The sequence below is a fragment of the Lutra lutra genome, chromosome 7 (assembly GCF_902655055.1).
Source record: "Lutra lutra chromosome 7, mLutLut1.2, whole genome shotgun sequence".
In the NCBI taxonomy this organism is placed as follows: domain Eukaryota; kingdom Metazoa; phylum Chordata; class Mammalia; order Carnivora; family Mustelidae; genus Lutra; species Lutra lutra.
Window position 1 is genome coordinate 53,260,853 of NC_062284.1, and position 14,878 is coordinate 53,275,730.

Below are 14,878 nucleotides of genomic sequence, written 5' to 3' on the forward strand. Positions count from 1 at the left end.
CAGATTTAAAAACATATCGTCATTGCAAAAAGACCCTGTTATATGTACCTGCTGTGTACAAGGGTTTTATAGGCTCTATAAGGAAACACACTAGAGTAAAATTGAAATAAATAGCATAAAGCATGTAGAAGGAGGGGTATGGTTGTGTTATTGTTTTTGTTTATATTTTCCTTTTTGGTGGCTGTGGTTGGCTGGAGATCAATTAGCCTAAAGGGCTTCTGGAAAACATGGTCTCTGCCCTCAAATTAGCAATTTCAGGCAGTATATATCAAATACCTAATTTGTTCAAATACCATAGAAGCTTATGGTAGATAGAATTTCTTCACCTGTGTCTTCTAATCAGAATAGTTTTATTACTGATATAAACCAAAGTAACATGTTCTTCAATTTTATGGTTATTTGGGATTAGATAGGTTTTGGAAAGATAAGGAGAGAAAGCACCAACACATAGAGCAGATACAAAAAAAAAGCCAAACCCTCTTTATCTTATTTTTAAAAATATGTCTAGCTATGATTATTTACTCGTGCATAATGTCTATCTCATATGAGTTAATGTTACAATAACCTAGTCACTGACTCAATGTTAAATGGTAGATCCAATTCTCCTGCTGACCACATTCCCTTTATTTTTTTTTATTATGTTCAGTTAGCCAGCATATAGTACATCATAAGTTTCTGATGTAGTGTTCAACAATTCATTAGTTGCATATAACAACCAGTGCCCATCATAACACAAGCCCTCCTTAATGCCCATCACCTGGTTACCCCATCCCTCCATCCCCCCTTCTGTAACCCTCAGTCTGGCTCCTGGAGTCCAGAGTCTGTCATGGTTCATCTTCCTCTCTGATTTCCCCCGTTCAGTTTTCCCTCCCTTCCCCTATGGTCCTCTGTGCTATTCCTTATATTCCACATATGAGTGAAACCATATCATAATTGTCTTTCTCTGCTTGTCTTATTTCACTTAACATGGTCCCCACCAGTTCCATCCTTGTCGATGCAAATGGTGGGTATTCATCCTTTCTGATGGCTGAGTAATATTCCATTATATATATGAACCACATCTTCTTTATCCATTCATCTGTTGAAGGGCATCTTGGCTCCTTCCACAGTTTGGCCGAGCCCTCTTTAATTTGCCTCAGAATCTGCTTGGCGTTCATCACTTTACCTCACGGCTGCTGGTGACCCAGCTGGACCTACCTGGCAACCTTAGTATGGTTTTCGTAAATTTAGAAAATACCACGGGCTCCTGTTTGGGATGGTTAAACTTCATGAACCTATTTGGCAGGTTGTCTTTGAGGTAGGAGTTGAGAAAATGACTAAGTCTTCTCTCTTCTCTTTTGGGACAACAGATGGATCTCTCCAACTTGGAACCATTCGTTTCCTGATTTGAAATTCCTCAGTGGTTGTTTGTAGTTTCAGGCTGAAGTGCTTTGGCTTCCTCCATCCTTGGACCCTTCGGGTTCCTGGTTTCGCTTTCCCCTCCAGCCTCATCTCATCTTGACGTCACACGCATGCGCGCACACTGCTGGGAGCTAGCATGTGCTTCAGCCGGTAGGTCTGACCCGCCCTGCAATTTCCCAATTCCAAGCTTTCAAACTTTCTCTTCCCTTTGCCAAGAATTCGCCTCCCTCCATCTCCGCCTCTTCCCTCCAACCATCCTCTCCACCTTCTCTTAATTTTCCCACGAACCTGTGAGTCTTAGTTTCTCCTGCCCATCTAATTTTGGTGTACGCCAGGTGTTTGTGCTCTGAGGGGACGCTGCACTTCCCCTCTCGTGGGACATGGTATAATTGAGTTACTGCATTTTTATCTATTTACTTGTCAGGCAGGATCAGTCTGTTTAACTCACCATTTTATCCCCACCTCCCAGCTTGGTGCGTCCTAAAGAAGAAATGTTCTGTACAAATTTGTCGAAGAGCCAAAGGCTGCTGGGTGTTTTTACTCAACTAGAATATTCAGATAAGGCCCCGGGTGCCTGCACTTACCAGTCATCCATTGTTGGCTGTAGCCACCAGCGAGCACCTGTTTTTCTATCAAGGGACGATTCACTCAGTAATAGAACTCCCGTAACAGGACCCCGCTGTGCTGTCTGTGAGCACATCTGCAAACCCTCTGTTATTACCATTGGGATTTGCTGCCTTACACTTGGATCATTGATTGTGAGACTTGCCTATTTTGTTGCAGATTTAATGTCAGGTGCTTGCTCAATAAGGTACCCAACACAATACCTTTTAGGGTTTCATTGTTTGATAGATGTGTGAAGATCCTTATGATAAAACCCAGAGGACGGGGAGCCGCTCATCAGGATCAGGCTTAAAGGTTTTTGCTCACCACATTGGCCGATCCGCTGACCTGTTCCCAAGAGGAATGTGAATAGGGCGCTCAGCAACTCTGTTGTCAGCGCTCTCCGCCTCTGTTCAGGGACCTCACCGGGAGCCTTTTTCTGGCCTTACCTCCCCTTTGCCCCTCCTCATACAAAATCCTAGTATCTGGGAAATGAAAAGTTGTCCTTTTCTTTTTTTTTAAGATTTTATTTTATTTATTTTATTTATTTATTTTTTAAGATTTTTATTTATTTATTTGACAGAGATCACAAGTAGGCAGAAAGGCAGGCAGAGAGAGAGGAAGGGAAGCAGGCTCCCTGCTGAGCAGAGAGCCCAACGTGGGGCTTGATCCCAGGACCCTGAGGTCATGACCTGAGCCGAAGGCAGTGGCTTAACCCACTGAGCCACCCAGGTGCCCCTAAGATTTTATTTTTTTATTTGACAGAGATCACAAGTAGGCAGAGAGGCAGACAGCGAGCGAGAGAGGGGTGGAAGCAGGTTCCCCACCAAGCAGGGAGCCCAATGTGGGGCTCGATCCCAGGACCCTGAGATCATGACCTGAGCCGAAGGCAGAGGCTTAACCTACTGAGCCACTCAGGTGCCCTATGAAAAGTTATTCTTATAGAAAAAGATTAGGGATCTTTGAGAACCAGAGTTGGGTAAATCTGGGATGGGGGATTGAACTGCTTTATTGGAAATACAGTTGTTGATTATTTATCTAATAACTGTTTATATTCATTTTATTTTTTCAAGATTTTATTTATTTGGCAGAGGGAGAGAGCAAAAGCTGGGGGAGCGGGAGAGGGAGAAGCAGGCTCCCTGCTCAGCAGGGAGCCTGTCACAGGGCTTGGTTCCAGGGCTCTGGGATCATGACCTGAGGTACGCTTAACCCACTGAGCCACCCATGCATCCCTGTTCATATTCATTTTAATTTAATGGGTCAGAGCACTCCAGCAAAAAGAGCAGTGGTTAATGTTTGCTGATTACTCTTATCACTTTTCTGTCTGGTGTCAGGACAAATGCTTGTCACCACTGAAAGACTAATTTCTTTTTTTGTTTTAGAAAACACATTCCAGCTTGGAGGGAGAACTCCCAAATCTCCGGTTTCCATAGCTTATGTCTGCTGTGTGGTCTGGAATATGACACAGGCATCCTGTTCAGGGCATTAAATTTTTTCTGTAAAATCATATCCCTGTGATAATAGGAGAGTTTATTTCTAAGTGATATAAACAAAAGAGGAATGGAAAGGACTAGATAAAATGATTTTTAAAATAGATAAAATATTGATTTAAGTGTGTATAATGGATACACACATATGTTTCACCCTCCCCTGGAACAAATGGTCACGGAAAGCTCATTAAATCGATCCTATTTCAAATCCTGCATTAATCACAGCAAGGTCACACTGAAATCATCTAGTGATTGGTCATCATAATGATAGTACTTCCATTTATTGAGTGCTTTCCACATACCTGTAGCTGTGCTAGGTTCCCCACTTATATTAGCTCATTTAATTTTCATAACAACCCTGTGGAATAAGTACTCTAATTCCTGTTTTTTCTACTTGAGGAAATTGAGGCATGACAAAGTGAAGCTACTTGGCCAAGGTCTCCCTGTTAGTAATTGAAGCAGCCAATTGCTGCTTCAACCCCACAGCTGGTTTATGCATACTTGACCCCTACACTTTTAAGAGTTGAGTTGGAGCTAAAGAGAAATTCATTAGTAAACTAGTATATGAACATAATAATTCCTGCTTCTGGGAATTTGCTAACAGTAGCCATGCAGGAAACATTCTGTTTAAAAATAAAGGTCAGCATTTATATTATACTTTGTTTTCTAAGAGTTTACTAGACTGCTTGTTTAATGCAAATGTTTTCTGTTGAGCTAGGTCAGCAGCTTTCAAATTTGGGATGCATCAGAGTCACCTGGGGAGATTATAAACCTGGAAATACCCAGGGCCCCATCCCATACTCACTGAGTCAGGATCTCCGTGGGTGGAGACAGGGCACCTGGTGTTTAATAGGCTTCCCAGGTGATTCTGACACATAGAAGGTTTTGAATCACTGAGGTCTGTGAAGAGTAGGAGGGCTCTTTTCAGGAATGATAATCCTCAGGTTTGTAGATTTACTGAGGGCCTCATAGGAAGCTTAGGGATGGCTAAATTATAACTCATGAATTTCAAACCATCATCCTGTCTAAATTTATAGAATAATTATCAATTGGCAACATCTGTGGTATGATCTTTCCTAATGGAACTGATTGTCACCTCATTTTTCCTTTTCCCTGTTAAAAGATTGTTAATGATAATAGCTAGCACTCCGTTTTGTGTGTGTTCAAGTCTTTCTTATTCGGCATGTGAGCAATGGTAGTTATATTTCTTGTAACCACTATTAATAAAAATCTCAAGCAGTTTAACACAACAACTATTCAGACTCCAAATAAAGAATCACAAAATCCCAAGACTAAAGTCATCATGTGTAGCTGTATGTTACTTGATTCTTTTTCACAGCATCTCTACCAAGTGATGAAGTGGCCAGTTCCTGTGAGATGGTGGCCACTCCCTGGAAACAGTCTATTCCGTCTGACTTAGAAATTCGCCCCTTTAACAAGGTGAAACCTATTTCTCTAGAGCTTTCGTACACTGGTCCTAGTTCTGACTCCTCTATCAGAATGTCTTACCCACATCAGCCAAAACCTCGACTCAAGAAAGTCACTCCCTGATTGCTGTTTTCTGGGAAGTTCGCAGGATGTCTTACTATTTGACAGAAGCTGTTTGTCCCATGACCAGGGCATCTGCCAGGCTACTTTCTGACAGAGGCACTTAGAATGACAGGACTTCGACTAAATTCATGATTCATATTTTTAAAAATATACATTTTAGCAATTCTATAGAGAGAGACTTATTTGGGGATATTTAAATAGAGAGGTCCAAATGGCAGAAAAAGGAATGTGATCTTACGTTTTCTCAAAGCATTCTGAGTGTTCCATTTTATGTTAATATCATTAGCATGCTGTGTTAGATGTTGCCATGAGATTGAAGGTTGAAGATGTTGTTTACTTTCTCTGTGAGATGTTCAGGACCTTCTAAAGACCTGGCGGTTGTCAGTAAGTCTCTTCTAAATGAGAAATATAGTGCACACCGGCTTCCTGTGATTGATTTGCTACTTTGAAGCTCAAAGGAAAAAGCACATTTATGTCTTCACTGTCCAAGAACTTCTGACTCTAACACTCCTTCTTCCAGGGACCCATTTCCTTTTCACTATTCTTTCTACGGACCAGAATATGACACAGTCCCTTTCCCAATATCCTTTTCCTGGGGCCAGAATGAGAAGCCATCACTCTCCTCTGTCTCCTCTGATGCTTGCAGCCGGTTGTCCTTGTATCATGGATCTTCTTTCCTGAAATTACTCTGATCTCTCTTTGCTGCTCTTAGCCAACTGATTCAAGATATTTTCCCACCTCCTCTTTTACAGCTGGACACCTACCATCACTGATGACCTCTTCAACAGTCAAGTTGATTCTTCATTTTAAAAAATAATTTTATTTATTTATTTATTTTAGGGAGGGAGAAGGTAAGCAGAGGTAGAGAGAGAGAGAGAGAATCTTTTTTTTTTTAAGATTTTTATTTATTTATTTATTTGACAGAGAGAGATCACAAGTAGACAGAGAGGCAGGCAGAGAGAGAGAGAGAAGCAGGCTCCCTGCTGAGCAGAGAGCCCGATGCAGGACTAGATCCCAGGACCCTGAGATCATGACCTGAGCCAAAGGCAGCAGCTTAACCCACTGAGACACCCAGGCTCCCAAGAGAGAGAGAATCTTAAGCAGGCTCCACACCCAGCACAGAGCCCAACACAGAGCTGCATCTTATGATCTGTGCCAAAATCAAGAGTTGGACACTTAGTGCTCCTGAGTGGCTCAGTCGTTAAGCATCTGCCTTCAGCTCAGGTCATGATCCCAGGGTCCTGGAAGGAGACCCATATCAGGCTCCCTACTCAGCAGGAAACCTGCTTCTCCCTCTTTCATCCTCCCTATGTCAAATAAATAAATAATCTTAAAAAAAAAAAAGAGTTGGATGCTTAATTGACTGAGCCACCCAGGTGGCCCTCAAGTTGATTCTTCAGATGTAAAACAAAGAACATTTATGAGTCATTTGTATTTACTTTATAAGAGAATAATATGAACATATAGACATGCTCTGACAACTGAAAATTACACCATGGGAAATTCTATATCTGCTTTAGCAAAAGGGACTGAATTATTGACATTTAGAACTACAATAATACATATATATCTTCAAGTCTAATTTTTGGAAAAATACATTGGTTTTTACACTAAACTTTCTAGGGTTAACTTCCACACAAACTAACAGATAAGGTGCATTAACTGTGATTTATAATTAAAAAGCAAAAAAGCAGCAATTAAAAATTGTGACCAACTGACAACACTGCTGATGCAGTGTTTCAGACAGCATCCTGTCTGAAAATTGTAGGAATTCTAACTATCTGACTGCTCATTAATTGTGGGAGCTCAGCAGCCTGCCAAGTATTGTATGACTGCCAGCATTCCTCATGGAACTCTGATTTAGCTTTGGCAAACCAATGCCGACTTACATATTAAGCACCATTGACACAATGCCTAGGGCCCAGGAGACTTTTAGGGAGCCCACAAAAATATCTTAATTTCTTTTAAAATAAGAAGAAAATAAATAAAACAATAATGAATTTGCCTGAATTACATTTGTCTTTATACCAGTGCAGTAAGTAAGTAAGTAAGTAAGATAGAATTTTAATTTTTTTTAATGGAAGAAGAGGTCAACAAAGGCAAAAGTGCCTAGAACCTCCCCAAATCATAAGGCTCTGTGCAAAACTCTAATACTCTGCTAATGTAGCTCATGGGTGCCAAATTGCAATCACTCTTAATAACCTACAAAACATATCATTTATTGTTATATGAAGTTCTATGGAACTGTTTGTCATGTGATCATAAGGAAGAACTTGAATTTTAGCATCTGGACTGGAGGATACTCATAGCCTACCCATGAATTGAGGACCATTTTTATTGATTACAGCTCTCCCAACAACATCCCTACTCAAAATATAGTCCATGCTCTAGCAGCATAAAGGAGTTTATCAGAAATGCAGAACCATAGGCCCTATCCAGAGCTTCCTAATCAGAATGTGTTTTCGGGTTTGTTTTTTGTTTTGTTTTGTTTTGTTTTGGTTTGGTTTTTACAAAATCCTCAGGTGATATGTATGCATGAGAAAATTGAAAGGCACTGTCAGTTTTAGAAGAATCTATACCTAGGAACTAGTCTGCATTCTAATAGGGAAGAATTCTTCAAAAGTGACATGACTGAGGGGAAAAAGAGAGAGAGAGAGAGAAATCCTTGGTCAACACCACCTCTACCCATCAAAAAATGAGTAGTTCAGATCTTAAGAAGGAGAGGAATCTTCCAACAAATGTGGAAGAGGTGGTCGTAAAAAGACAATAAAGAAACTGTAAAACTTAGAAGAAAATGCAGGAGAAAAGCCCTGTAACATTAGATTAGGCAATAATTGCTTAGATATGACACCAAAAGCAGAGGCAACACAAGTAAAAATAGACAAATTGTACTACATCAAGAATTTTTTAAAGATTTTATTTATTTATTTGGCAGTCAGAGATCACAAGTAGGCAGAGAGGCAGGCAGAGAGAGAGAGAGGAGGAAGCAGGCTCCTTGCTGAGCAGAGAGCCCAATGTGGAGCTTGATCCCAGGACCCTGAGACCATGGCCTGAGCTGAAGGCAGAGGCTTAACCCACTGAGCCACCCAGGCGCCTCCAAAATTTTTTAACAGCTTTATTGAGATATGTCATATTTCATACAGTTCATCCATTTAAAGCTTTTAGTGTATTCACAGAGCTGTGCAATTCTCACTACAATCAATTTCAAAACATTTTTGCCACCTCGAAATAAAACCTCGTATGCATTAGCAATCAATTTTCTCACTTCCCCCCAGATCCCGGCATTAGTCTGCTTTCTCTCTATGAATTTACCTACTGTGGACATTTTACATAAGTGAAATCATATAATCTGTGGTCCTTTTTGGCTGTCTTCTTTCTCTTAGCATATTATTTTCAAAGTTCATTCTTATTATTAGAGCATGTATCAGTACTTCATTCCTTTTTATAGCCAAATAATATTTCATTGTATGGATATACCACATTTGTTTAGCTACTTGTCAGTAGATGGGCTTTGGGTTATTCCCACTTTTGACTATTATAAATTATGGTGCTATGAATACTCATGCCCTGGTTTTTGTGTAGACATATGTTTTGTACATTTTGGGTACATACTTAGGGTAGAATTGCTGGGTCATATGGCAACTCTGTTTAACATTTCAAGGAACTGGCAGGCTATTTTCAAAGTGGCCACTCTATATTCCTATCAGCAATATATAAAGATTTCAACTTCTCCACATTCTTAGCAATGCCTGTTATTATCTGACTTTTTGGTTATAGTTGTCCTGGTGTTTGTGTATATCACATTGAGATTTTGATTTGCATTTCCCTGATGGGTACTGACGCTGAGCGTCTTTTCATGTGCTTATTGACTATGTGTATTTCTTCTTTGGAGAAATGTTTGTTTAGAGCCTATGCCCATTTTTAAATTGGATTATTTGTCTTTTTATTGTTAATTGTAAGACTTTTTAATATATTCTAGCTACAAGTCCCTTATCATATATGTAATTTCAAAATGTTTCTCCCATTATTTGGATTATCTCTTTACTTTCTTGTTGGTGTCCTTTGAAACACAAAATTTTTTAATTTTTATGATATCCATGTAATCTATTTTTTTCTTTGGCTGTTTGTGCTTTTGGTGTCATATCTAAGAAGCCATCGCCTAACCCAAGGTCTTGAAGACTTATGTCTATGTTTTCTTCTAAGATTTTTATACTTTTAGTTATTATGTTTAAGTCTTTGATCCATTTTGAGTTAATTTTCCTACATGACATATGGTAGGGGTCCAATTTCATTCTTTGGTATGTCGATATCCAGTTGTCCCAGAACCATTTGTTTAAAGGGCTATTCTTTCCCCCATTGAATTATCTTGTTACCCTTATCAAAAATAATTTGAATGTAAATGTCAGGGTTTGCTTCTGTACTCTCAATTCTATTCCATGTATATATGTCTGTACTAAAAAAAAACCTTTTATACACCAAAGGACACTATCAACAGAGTGAAAAAGACAACCCACACAGTAGGAGAAAATATTTGTAAAAAATATTAAAAAAAAACTTTTAAAAAAAGGTTTAAAAAAATTAAAAAAAAAAACCTTTTATACACCAAAGGACACTATCAACAGAGTGAAAAAGACAACCCACACAGTAGGAGAAAATATTTGTAAATCATATATCCAAAAAAGGAGTTAATATTCAGAATGTATGAAAAGTCCTATAACTCAACAAAAGCCACCACCACCAAAACAACAAAACAACTATCTTTAAAAAATGGACAAAGGACTTGAATAGACATTTCTCCAAAGAAGAAATGCAAATGGCTGAGAAGCACATGGAAAGATGCTCAACATCAATAGTCTTAGTCCATTTGGGCTGTTATTGACAAAATACAACAGCCTGGATAGCCTATACTCAACAGAAGTTTCTTACAATTCTGGAGACTAGGAAGTCCAAGATGAAGGCACCAGCATGGTCTCATTGCTTCCTGATTCGTAGATGGCCATCTCCTTGTTGTGTCCTGGCATAGTAGAAGGTGCTAGGGATCTCTGTGGTGTCTCTTATAAGTATACTAAACCCATTCATGAAGGCTGTCCCCTTATGACCTAACCACTTCCCAGTCTTAATACCACCACCCTTAAGAGTTAGGATTTTAACCTCTGAATTTTGACGGAACACAAATATTTGACCATAGCACTAGTTATTAGGGAAATGCAAATCAAAATCACGATGAGATACAGCTTCTCATCTATTAGGATGGCTATTATAAACAAACAACAACAACAACAACAACAACAAATTAACAAGTGTGAGGATGTAGAGAAGCTGGAACCCTTGTGCATTGCTAGAGGTAATGTAAAATGGTGCAGCTGCTGTGGAAGACAGTATGGAGACTGCTCAAAAAAATTAAACATAGAAATACCATATGAGGGGCGCCTGGGTGGCTCAGTGAATTAAAGACTCTGCCTTCGGCTCAGGTCATGATCCCAGGGTCCTGGGATTGAGCCCCGCATCTGCTCAGCAGGGAGCCTGCTTCCTCCTCTCTCTCTGCCTGCCTCTCTGCCTACTTGTGATTTCTGTCTGTCAAATAAATAAAATCTTTTTTTAAAAAAAGAAAGAAAAGAAATACCGTATGACCCAGCAATCCCACTTCTGGGTACATACTCAAAAGAAGTGAAAGTAGAGATTCGAGCAGGTATTTGTACACCCATGCACTATTAGCAGCACTAGTCACAATAACCAAAAGGTAGAAGCAACCCTCATGTCCATCAATGGGTGAATGGATTTAAAAAGTAGTATAAACATACAATGGGATATTATTCAGTCTTAAAAAGGAAGAAAATTGTGATATGGTAACACATGGTACAACAGGGATAAACCTTGAGGACATTATACTAAGTAAAATAAGCCAGCTATAGGATATATACTGTACGATTCCACTTACATAAGCTATCTAAACAAATGCACAGAAACTGAAAGTAAAATGGTGGTTCCCAGGGGCTGAGGTAGAGGAAAATAGGGATTTGTTTAATGAATATAGACCTCTGTTTTGCAGGATGAAAAAGTTCTGGAAATTGGATGAACAAGACTTAACACTACTTAAGTGGGCACTTAATGGTATATTTCATATTATGTATATTGCACTATAATTTTTTAAAAAACATGATAAGACACAAACCAAGAAGAAAAGCCAAGAAGTTTTTACACATGTTATGCACAGATGTAAACAGAGGGTTAATGCTTTATGAAGGCTGGCATATAAGGCAGACAAAACAGGGATGTTGCAAAGAGTGCTTAGAGATGCCTTATGTGAAACTGGAGTTCAATGATTGTACTTCACGGATTGTGTGACTGGTTTTGGAGCCAGTCCTTTAGCCTGGGTCCCTGTGGTGTATGGAACTTTGCAATCCTGCAACCACAGGCCAGTGAGAAGCTGGGTTCCTCAGGAGGAAAGAGCCCAAATGCACAGAGGGTAGTATTACGTAACTCTTCATTTTAACACTTTAATTTCTTATTCACTAGTGTTCAAACACAATAACTAACAATATTTATATCAGCGTTTACAAAGCACCTTCTCTAGAATTTCCCGGGATGTTGAAAATTTTGCCTTTTTGCTTAATATTAAAAATAATTGTTTCCTCCTCATGTTTAAATTGTTTAGTGTATCCCAATTCATTTTACTTAAGATTTTCCAATAACCTGGTGGAAGGGATGAGAACTTAAGAGTAAAATGAAAAGTGAAATCTCTGTAATTTATTTTTGCAGGACATTAAGTCAAATTAGATGCCTTTTCAGCCCTCTCTGAGAACAGTGGGTGACACATCCCATTTCAGGGGACTCCACAGGGAACTTCAGAAAGCCAAACTTGGAGTACTAGTGGATGATGGGCATTTTTAAATATTAAGGAAATTGGCTCCAGTTTATTTGAGTGAAAAAGATTAGCTAATCCACTTGAAGTAAATGAGGTTTGAGAACTCAGAATGCAAAAATCACTTAAAGCAAATAGCAGGGTGTTTGGCTATTGGCTCAGTTGAAGTTTCCAAAGCATCCTGCTAATATTATTCTATTTTTTAAAAACAAACCCACTGATTTAAATATAAGAGAAGTAGAGAAGGGTATAATCCTCATTACTTTGTAGTCATACCTTAAAACCTGCTACCCCTTCTGTAACAGCCAATGTACGAAGAATTGTTTGAAAAGCCCCTTAACACTGAAAGATGCTGACAAGCAAATTACTGACGGGGGGGGGGGGGAGACCAAAATCATCATCAAAGATGCCACTTTAAGTGATCATGGAAAAATCCAGATAAGGATGACAACCGTTTTTTGGCTTATTCAAATTATAAGATGTCAGGGTAAATTCTATTATATATTTTTAGTAATGTTAGCCTCTGTTTTTATTTTTTAAATAGCTTTATATTTTGGCAATTTATATTGATAAAACATTTATATTATAAAAAATTGCAAAAAATCAGAAACGTTAACACCTTTTTAAAACATAAAATAAATACTACCTGTAAAATCCAGACTCAACCTCTGTTGGTACCATCCAATGTATATAAAAATGCCTTGTGTGGTTTTTGAATGTTGTCTCTGTCCCTATCCTTGTTCACCCCCTTGTGGCCATGATATGAAGAAGCCAAGAGCCAGACCGCAAAAAAGAAAGAGAAAAATTAAAGGGCTTGGATAATAAACTGATCATCTCTCATTTTAACAGTATTTCCCATAATTAAGGTAAGTACGTCTGCTTGAAATCTATACGGGTCAAAATCTTGGCAGGAAATAGATGGAAGCCTTGAGGGGGGTATTGTAAATTATCCCCTCATTAAACTTTCTTGCAATTATGGGCAGAAGTAAGAGAAACTGAATGAGGTGTCCTGCATATACCTCCTAATGGCTGAACCCAGTTACAACCACCCAGAGGTCAAAGGAACCAAGTTTTTGCAATCCTTCAAGATCCAGTCTTCTAAGACACAAAGCAGAGTGAAGGGTAGAGAATGAATCTGGCTGCGCAAACAGAGCAAGTCTAGTATACAGTCTTTCTAAAATATTTCATTATAATTATAGTTTCTTTTATAAGGCATGAGTCCAAGAGATACATTATGGAATAATTCTTGCATAATGTAAAGTTGAATACCTATGCAGTTCCTAGAAAACACCAGAGATAATAGTATTTCACACTACTAGAAAACATTACTGGGACTTCTCTACTCCATCTATGCCTGCGGAGGTATAAGCTGGCATTTGAGGGGTCCAGATCATTAGATTTTTTGGTATTAGAGTGACAATAAGGTAGGGGAACAAAGAGAAAGGCAGAAATGGGGATGCAGAGCTCAGTTGCTGTTTGCTGCTGGTCTTCTTCCACTTTGCCCTCTATAAAAAGTAACCCCCCGCCAGCTGCTATATACAGTATTAAGATCAACACTGATTACCTACTAATCAAATTGAACATGTGTCTAAGACACCAACAAAGCAGGGTCACCGAGAATATGTAAAAGAATATGTAAAAGAAAATTTAGGGATGGTGCTATTTTTATTTCAGCATATTGGTAAATTTTGTACATTTTAGAAAAGTGAAATTTTCTGTCATATTTTAGTGTAGTTGTACTACAACTAGTGTAGTGTAGGGTTGTAGCACCTGATAATCTTTTAACCGTAGCTTTGCATCCTCCAAACACCAACTGTGAAGCAATAGCTACCGTCAGAGGGAAAGTACCCCTAACCCACGGTCGCTGATACTCAGGAGAATATAGAGTATGGTGTGGCCCCAGGGGCTGCATCTCTACCCCTTGCCAGCGGCTCAGAGGACTTGGTTCTCGTATTCTTTTCCCCAATTTTTGTTATTTTTCTTTGGGAGACTAAGTCTAAGAGTTCACGAGGCAAAAAAAAAAAAAAAAAATGCATTTCCCTCGATAATCTTCAATATAGATTTGTACTCAGAGATTTGTATTCGAAAGGACGTTTGATAGCTAACACAAACCTTGGGCACGTTACTTCCCTTTCTATCATCAAGAAAATGAAAAGACTGATGATCTCTGAAATCTTGACTTAGTCCCCGGGATCAATCCTGGCAGGTCGCCCCATCCCTAACGTTGTGTTTGTGTTTGAACGGTAAAGCGTTCAAAATCGAACGAATGATGTAGTACCAGACTAAATGTCCCTCAACTCTTTCCTTTTTCGCCAGAGGCAACCCTTAGTAAATAGTTACGTATCTTTTCCAGCTATTTTCTATGCAGATACATGATCTCCTTTAAACACCCAAATGGTAACATTTTCATCTCACACGCCTTGGGGAATCTCTAGAACTTTTTTTTTTTAAGATTTTATTTATTTATTTGACAGACAGATCACAAGTAGGCAGAGAGGCAGGCAGAGAGAAAGGAAGGGAAGCAGGCTCCCCGCTGAGCAGAGAGCCCGATGTGGGACTCGATCCCAAGACCCTGGGATCATGACCTGAGCCGAAGGCAGCGGCTTTAACCCACTGAGCCACCCAGGCGCCCCGACTCTAGAACTTTTTTTGAAAGCTCTCCTCTGAACCCGTTTCCCCTAAAGCCGGAGCCTCATTTGCAGACACAACTTCAGAGCCGCTCTCAGTTACAGTCTTTTACTCTGGGGCGGGGCCGGCTGCCACAGCAACACACACCTCCCCACTTTCGCTTTGTGGGCGGCCCCCCTCAGAGGCAGCTGACACTTTCCTCCGACCGCCTTCCAATCCCGAGCGCCGGGAGTTCGAGGCGGTGCTTTGCCTCATTTCCGCCTCGCAAGGCGATTGGCTCAAGACTCCTTCCTTCGGGTTTGAGCCCTCAGCTCGCGCCAGGACCCCGCGCACTGTGATGACG